We start from the raw sequence: 5,864 nt of genomic DNA, 5'->3' as shown, positions 1-5,864 counted from the left end.
GCCAGAAGCCAGGATCCTCGCCCTTACCCTCACCCCCTACCTTTTCCCACCTGCACAAGGTCCCCTGAAGCTTGGCAACTGCAAGATCCTTCTTGGCAACTGCAGATAGACTCAAAGCAGTGTACCATATCATCTGAAGAATAGCAGGGATACCATAACTCAAGCAGTGTACCATATCTTCTGAAGAATAGCAGGTTGCAGTCCTCCTCGCCCCCACGAATAACTAGGACCTGCCGGTCGGGTCAAGTGCACCCAGACATGGGGCTCGAGGCACGGACCCCTCTGGACAGACCCTCATTGAGAGGATGTGCGCACGACATCAAGATTGAGCGAGACAGAGATCGTCGCCGGCGACCTGTCATCCACGGAACCAGGTTGATGCTGCCATCAAGAAGACGGTTGAAGTTCATTACCATCAGCCAAAAATTGAAGAGGATCTAGAAGTGACTCTGCAGGAGACTGACACAGCTGCCAGCTCCCCTGCCTCCCCCTACGGTCGACCCCTAGACTTCCACGCCCTCCAGAAGGGTTCCTGGTATGCCTGGCTTTGCCCTCGCTTCTCTCGCTAGAGAGCTTGGCCTCTTGATCACCACAACAAAAATTGGCTTTTTCCTAAACCAAGGCCGCCCTTGATATGGCCGCTAACATTGGGGAACCTTCCTTTATGACAATATTACACCCCAAACTGACAAATGGTTGGTAACTTGAACATTTACAAGAGACTAGGATGGCTGTGAGTTAGCCCAATGACGGGATTATTGTAGGTCCACTTCCCAGGGGCCCACCCAATGCAGCCAAAAAGGAGTGTGTGGTGCTGGGAGTGGGTGCAGCCTACATGGCCTAAGACAGGGCTCTCACCCTCCTTTCACCCACATCGAGTCCCTTGATGTTGCCTATCGTCAACAGCCTAAAACCTTCGACCATCGATGTGACTCGTCTCACATCAGTGTTTTGGGGTTGTGAACTTGTCTAAAACCCCCCATAATTAGACATCCAAATTCAAAATTCACATAGTTGGGATTGATCATAAGATGCCTTCTTTAACTAAACAGAGAAGGGGGAGATGCCAGAAGCCAGGACCCTCACCCTTACCCTCACCTCCTACCTTTCCCCACCTGCACAATGTCCTCTGAAGCTTGGCAACTGCAAGATCCTGCTTAGCAACTGCAGATAGACTCAAAGCAGAGTACCATATCATCTTAAGAATAGCAGGGAGACCATAACTCAAGCAGTGTACTATATCTTCTGAAGAACAGCAGGTAGATCATAATTCAAGGCAGTGTACCGTATAGACCATGACATGTTTCAAGGCACAGGCCAAGAAGATTTTGTACTTTTCCACCACCTGGCCCCTCTTACCCCCTCCCCTTGTAAAACATGCTATAAAAAAGCATTTCATGTTAAAAAAAAAGAAATTAAAAAAAATTAATAAAAAAAAGAAGAAAGCTGCTATGAACATAAAATATATATATATATACTATTAGCAGACTTCTGACAAGATTGAGAGCCATAAGGATTGGTTGTAACTGAATAGAATTTAATAGCAGTAATAAAAATCAATTAAGGCGGAGCCTTTTTATCCTGTCTTAAGTAACTTTGGCAGGTTGTGTAGGTAGAAAAAAGCACATTTTTGTATTAGCAAAGAAACATTTGGCTAGAACCAGAATAAAAAAAGCTAGATCATACAGCTGGTGGGTTGGAGAAGTGAGCCACAAGTGCTGCAGGTGGGTCAGCAACAGGGCGGGATTTCCTACTAGCGGTTGGAAGTCACTGCTCAGTGTCTCTGGCGGCTAGAGTTTTACAGTGGGCAAGGAAGAGCAAGTGTGTCCTTTATCACAGCAAGGTTCATGTTAGTTGTTTTTGTAGTGGAAGGCACCGCTAGCACTCACTCTACAGGTCCCAGGCAGAGAGGGAGAGAGAGAGCCTCTCTCGCATGCGCTGGCTACCAAGTTCTTTGTGTGGGTGGTTGAGCATGCAGGGAAGCAAGTCTCAGAAAGGGTCCTGACAGGATGCAAGGAGAAGACCCAGAGCAGAGATAAGAACCACAGAGGGGAAGGGAGCAAGCAGAGTCCCGGACCGCTGCTTTTCAGGCAAACCAGCTGACTGGCCGCACACAAATGACCAAGGAGGAGGGGGAGTAGCACAGGAAAAGCTGACCCCTGGGGAAGACACGCTGGGGACTAGAGCTTAAAGCCAGTGCTCCTTAGGCAGAGAGAACAGTCTGTCCAGGCCTGGCCTGGGGTACCCAGCCATGAGAAACTGTCTCAAGAAGAAGAAAGGAAATGTCTCACCCAAGGGGAACAATCCTAGAAAGAAGTTCAGGGAAGGGCAAGGTTAACTTCTAGCTCAAGAAATCTTTCCTGGGACCATGTGGACGGTTACTCTAGCCAGTGTGGGATGGGGAAGCTTACCAGTTCTAGGCTACGCTAGTGAGCATGGATATCCTTTGGTAGCTGGTCTAATGCAAACCTGCAGACATCCAAGTGACTCTCAAAAACACCAGGAGGGTGACTACTAACATTTCTTCATTTTGGTTTAATTTAAAAAGAAAAATTAGAAAGAGGAAACGGCGAAGCAGGAATAGGGTCGTCATGATATCTGGCTACTTCCTGCTGGCATTGGGGTAATCTAATGGGGGTTGAGCAGGTTTAATGGCTAAGAGAACCTAGGTGTGGAACAGGCAGAACACATGGAAGGAGTATAATGAAAGTAGATAAATGCTAGAACATAGGGGATTTCTTTCCAGTTACCAGACCGCAGGCAATATGTGTTGAGAACCCTTAAAATAACTGGGTCTAGCCTGCCATGAAGTGGCCACTTTAGTCCATTATCTAGAGGGTATCGAATCCAGACCTTATTGCAGAGGTGTATCAATTTGGAAGGCCTCAAAGCAGGCATTAATCTTAGAGATTTGAGGTTTTTCAGGAGACAACCCAGTGGGGTATCTGCAGGTACAGTTGAAGACAATGTGTTGCCCATTGGGTGATGAGGGCCATTACCAAGCTATTCATCAGTGTCTCAAAAGAAAAGCTGGCAACAAAAAATCAGGCAAACAGCCTGGATATCAGGTCATCATGAGAATATCTAGGGGACTCAGTGGAACTCCAGGAGCTTGCGCCAGAAAGTAGCCCACCTGGTACCAGGATTTCCGGCAGCTGCGAGAGCTTGGGGGGAGCTGGGAACTACTTTCAAGGGGGGAAATCACCCAACAGCCAATGTCCTAAGTCGTAGGTCAGCTAGAGGCCAGTCATATGGACTAGGGCAATGAAAAGCCAACCCCTTATCCCAGGGAAGGCTGGCCAGGCCCTAACTGGGTGTCTAGGGTCCCTCCTGCCAATTGGAAGCTCCTTACCAATTAATACACCAGTGTGTGTTTGCTGGCTTGTGCAGTTTGGTATCTGGAAATGTGGAACTGTGAGGTCTGCATAGACCTGTCTGGCTGCCCAGCCCACATGGCAGAGCACCACGTGGGGGCTGCAGCAACACAGCTCACGTGGTGGAAGTTTTGCAAGCCTTGCAGTGGTGGATGGGTGTTGCAGCAGTGGTGGAAATGACGTCAGGTAGCAGCGTATGTTAATTCAGAGGAGGCAGCCACGGCAGTGGTGGTGGGGGTTGGTCTCGGGAATGGCAGACCACATGGCCTCGGTCCTGCCTGGTTACAGTGGTGGCTGGTAGCAGCTGCACAGCTGTTCACGGTACCCGAAGAATTTGGTCTTGGCCCAATGCACCAATATAAGACTTCAGCCCATACATTAGAAGAGACCACACCAGACCAGATGGTTTCATGAAGGGAGGGGGGAGTTATTTAGGGTGGAGGGCAAAGGTGGGGGGAGAAATGGGAGGAATGGCAGAGGGAAAAGAGCAAGGTCAGGTTCTGCCTATTTATATGGGTGGTGATGTAGCCTTTTCCCAGGTAAAGGTGAGGTAGCCTGTAACTGCCATTTCTTTTGTAACAGCCTGTTCTGCTACTTTGTAAAGGCTGGCGGTTCTACTGCTCCGGTCCGCAGGTCAGAGTCTAGCAAGAGAGAGAGTGTGGACGGAGGAAGGGCAGAAAAGGGGCGAGAGACGCAAAAGATAGATACAAGACAGAATCCGGTGGAGTCTCTTCAAGTCTCTTCTTTATTCTCCTCTCTTCTTCTATATTCTCTTCACTCCTTCAGTCTCCTGCCATCTCCCACCTTCTCACTCCTTCCACCTTCTACCTTCCCAATAGAAAGGAAATCCTGGGTATTTATACCCTTTACCACGTGACTTGCCCTCGTGGACAAGCTCAACTGAAGCCACTACGTTACATGCCTTGTAGCCATGGATACCAGGAGCACCTTGCAGCTGGGGGCACTAAACAGTGTAACAAGATGTTTATCAGAGTGTGCTCAGCTGTTGCAGGCTGCTGAAAACAAGTCTCTTGTCAGGGTATATGGCTCGAGATGGCTGTAAAGATGATAGCCACTTTCGGCTAGGAGCCGGCGCCCAACAGTAGCCAGGTGGATTCTGGGAGTTCAAGGCCAGCCTGGTCTACAGAGTGAGTTCCTGGACAGCCAGAGCTATACAGAGAAACCATGTCCCAAAGAAACAAACAAAACAAAACAAAAAATTGCCTTTTTATTACTTATGTATAGATTCTGTACACATGGAATCATGGTGTGTTAATCACATCATGCACTTTATAGCAAATGGATTACAAGTAAATTAAACTTGTTAACTTGGCCCTGGTTCATTTTGTTCCTAATAAAATTAAACTTAAAAATTGATATGAAAGGACAAAAATATATTTCATCAATAAATCCACACAGGTAAAATAAATATAAAATGATAATATGGGTCTGAATCTTTCTTTGTAATAGGTAATGTGAGGATATATAATTGAATTTTAATGTCTAGTTTTAAAAATATGATATATGTAAACATAGAGTTTTTGGTCACAGTGAACTCTTTGAACTCTACCCCAATTCTGGTGCACAACATGGTCTCTATCCTTTAAGGTTCTCAATTACTTTTAAAGAGTTTACTACTCCTAGACATAAGATGTTATTCATATTACACATTGTCCTCACTCATATAAGAATAACATATCTGTGCTCTTAATTATGATATATAAACATTAGAGCTTTTATACAGATGTAAACATGTTAATGATTTAAAAGATATTTATATCCAGTAAAACTTCTTTAAAAAATTAAATATACAAAGGTTGAAAAATCCAGCACAGGGCTGTGTCTTACCTTCTAAATTAAACAACAATCATTTTCATATTTTCAGCTTTGTTGAATTAAAATAGTCACAGCAGGGCTTTTCAATTTTTTATTGGTTATTCTTTTTTTTACATTTTAGAAGTTTTCCCCTTCCTCACCCCCCCATAAACCCCTATCCCATCCCTCCTCCTCCTTTTTGCTTTTATACCATTTTAATTACATGCAAGTATTAAGGTCAGTTCTGGGTTGAGGAACTAGCAAAAACAATAGATGCAAATAGTCAAGGAACAAGCAAGACAATAAACACAAATAGTCAAAGAACAAGCAAGGCAATAAACACAAATAGTCAAAGAACAAGCAAGGCAATAAACAAAGTCCCATGATCACTCCCATGATCACTATTTCTAAGGGCTTATTAGGATGACCAGAATATCTGATCCTACATCAATGTCCTAGCCCATAGTCATTTTCATGCCTGAAGTATACTTCTTTGGTCTAGCCTAAGATTTAGATTCCTGCCAAGCTGCCCATTTCCTTGTCCTTGGCCAATGTCAGATTCCTGCCAAGTAACCCATTTCCTTGAATTTGGCCAATGTCAGATTCCTGCCAAGCAGCCCATTTCCTTGTCCTTGGCCAAGGTCAGATTCCAACCAAGTAGCCTCAAAGGCTCTC

The sequence above is a fragment of the Grammomys surdaster genome, unplaced genomic scaffold (genome assembly GCF_004785775.1).
Source record: "Grammomys surdaster isolate TR1022 unplaced genomic scaffold, NIH_TR_1.0 126351, whole genome shotgun sequence".
Classification (NCBI taxonomy): domain Eukaryota; kingdom Metazoa; phylum Chordata; class Mammalia; order Rodentia; family Muridae; genus Grammomys; species Grammomys surdaster.
Note: the sequence above shows the minus strand (reverse complement) of the source record.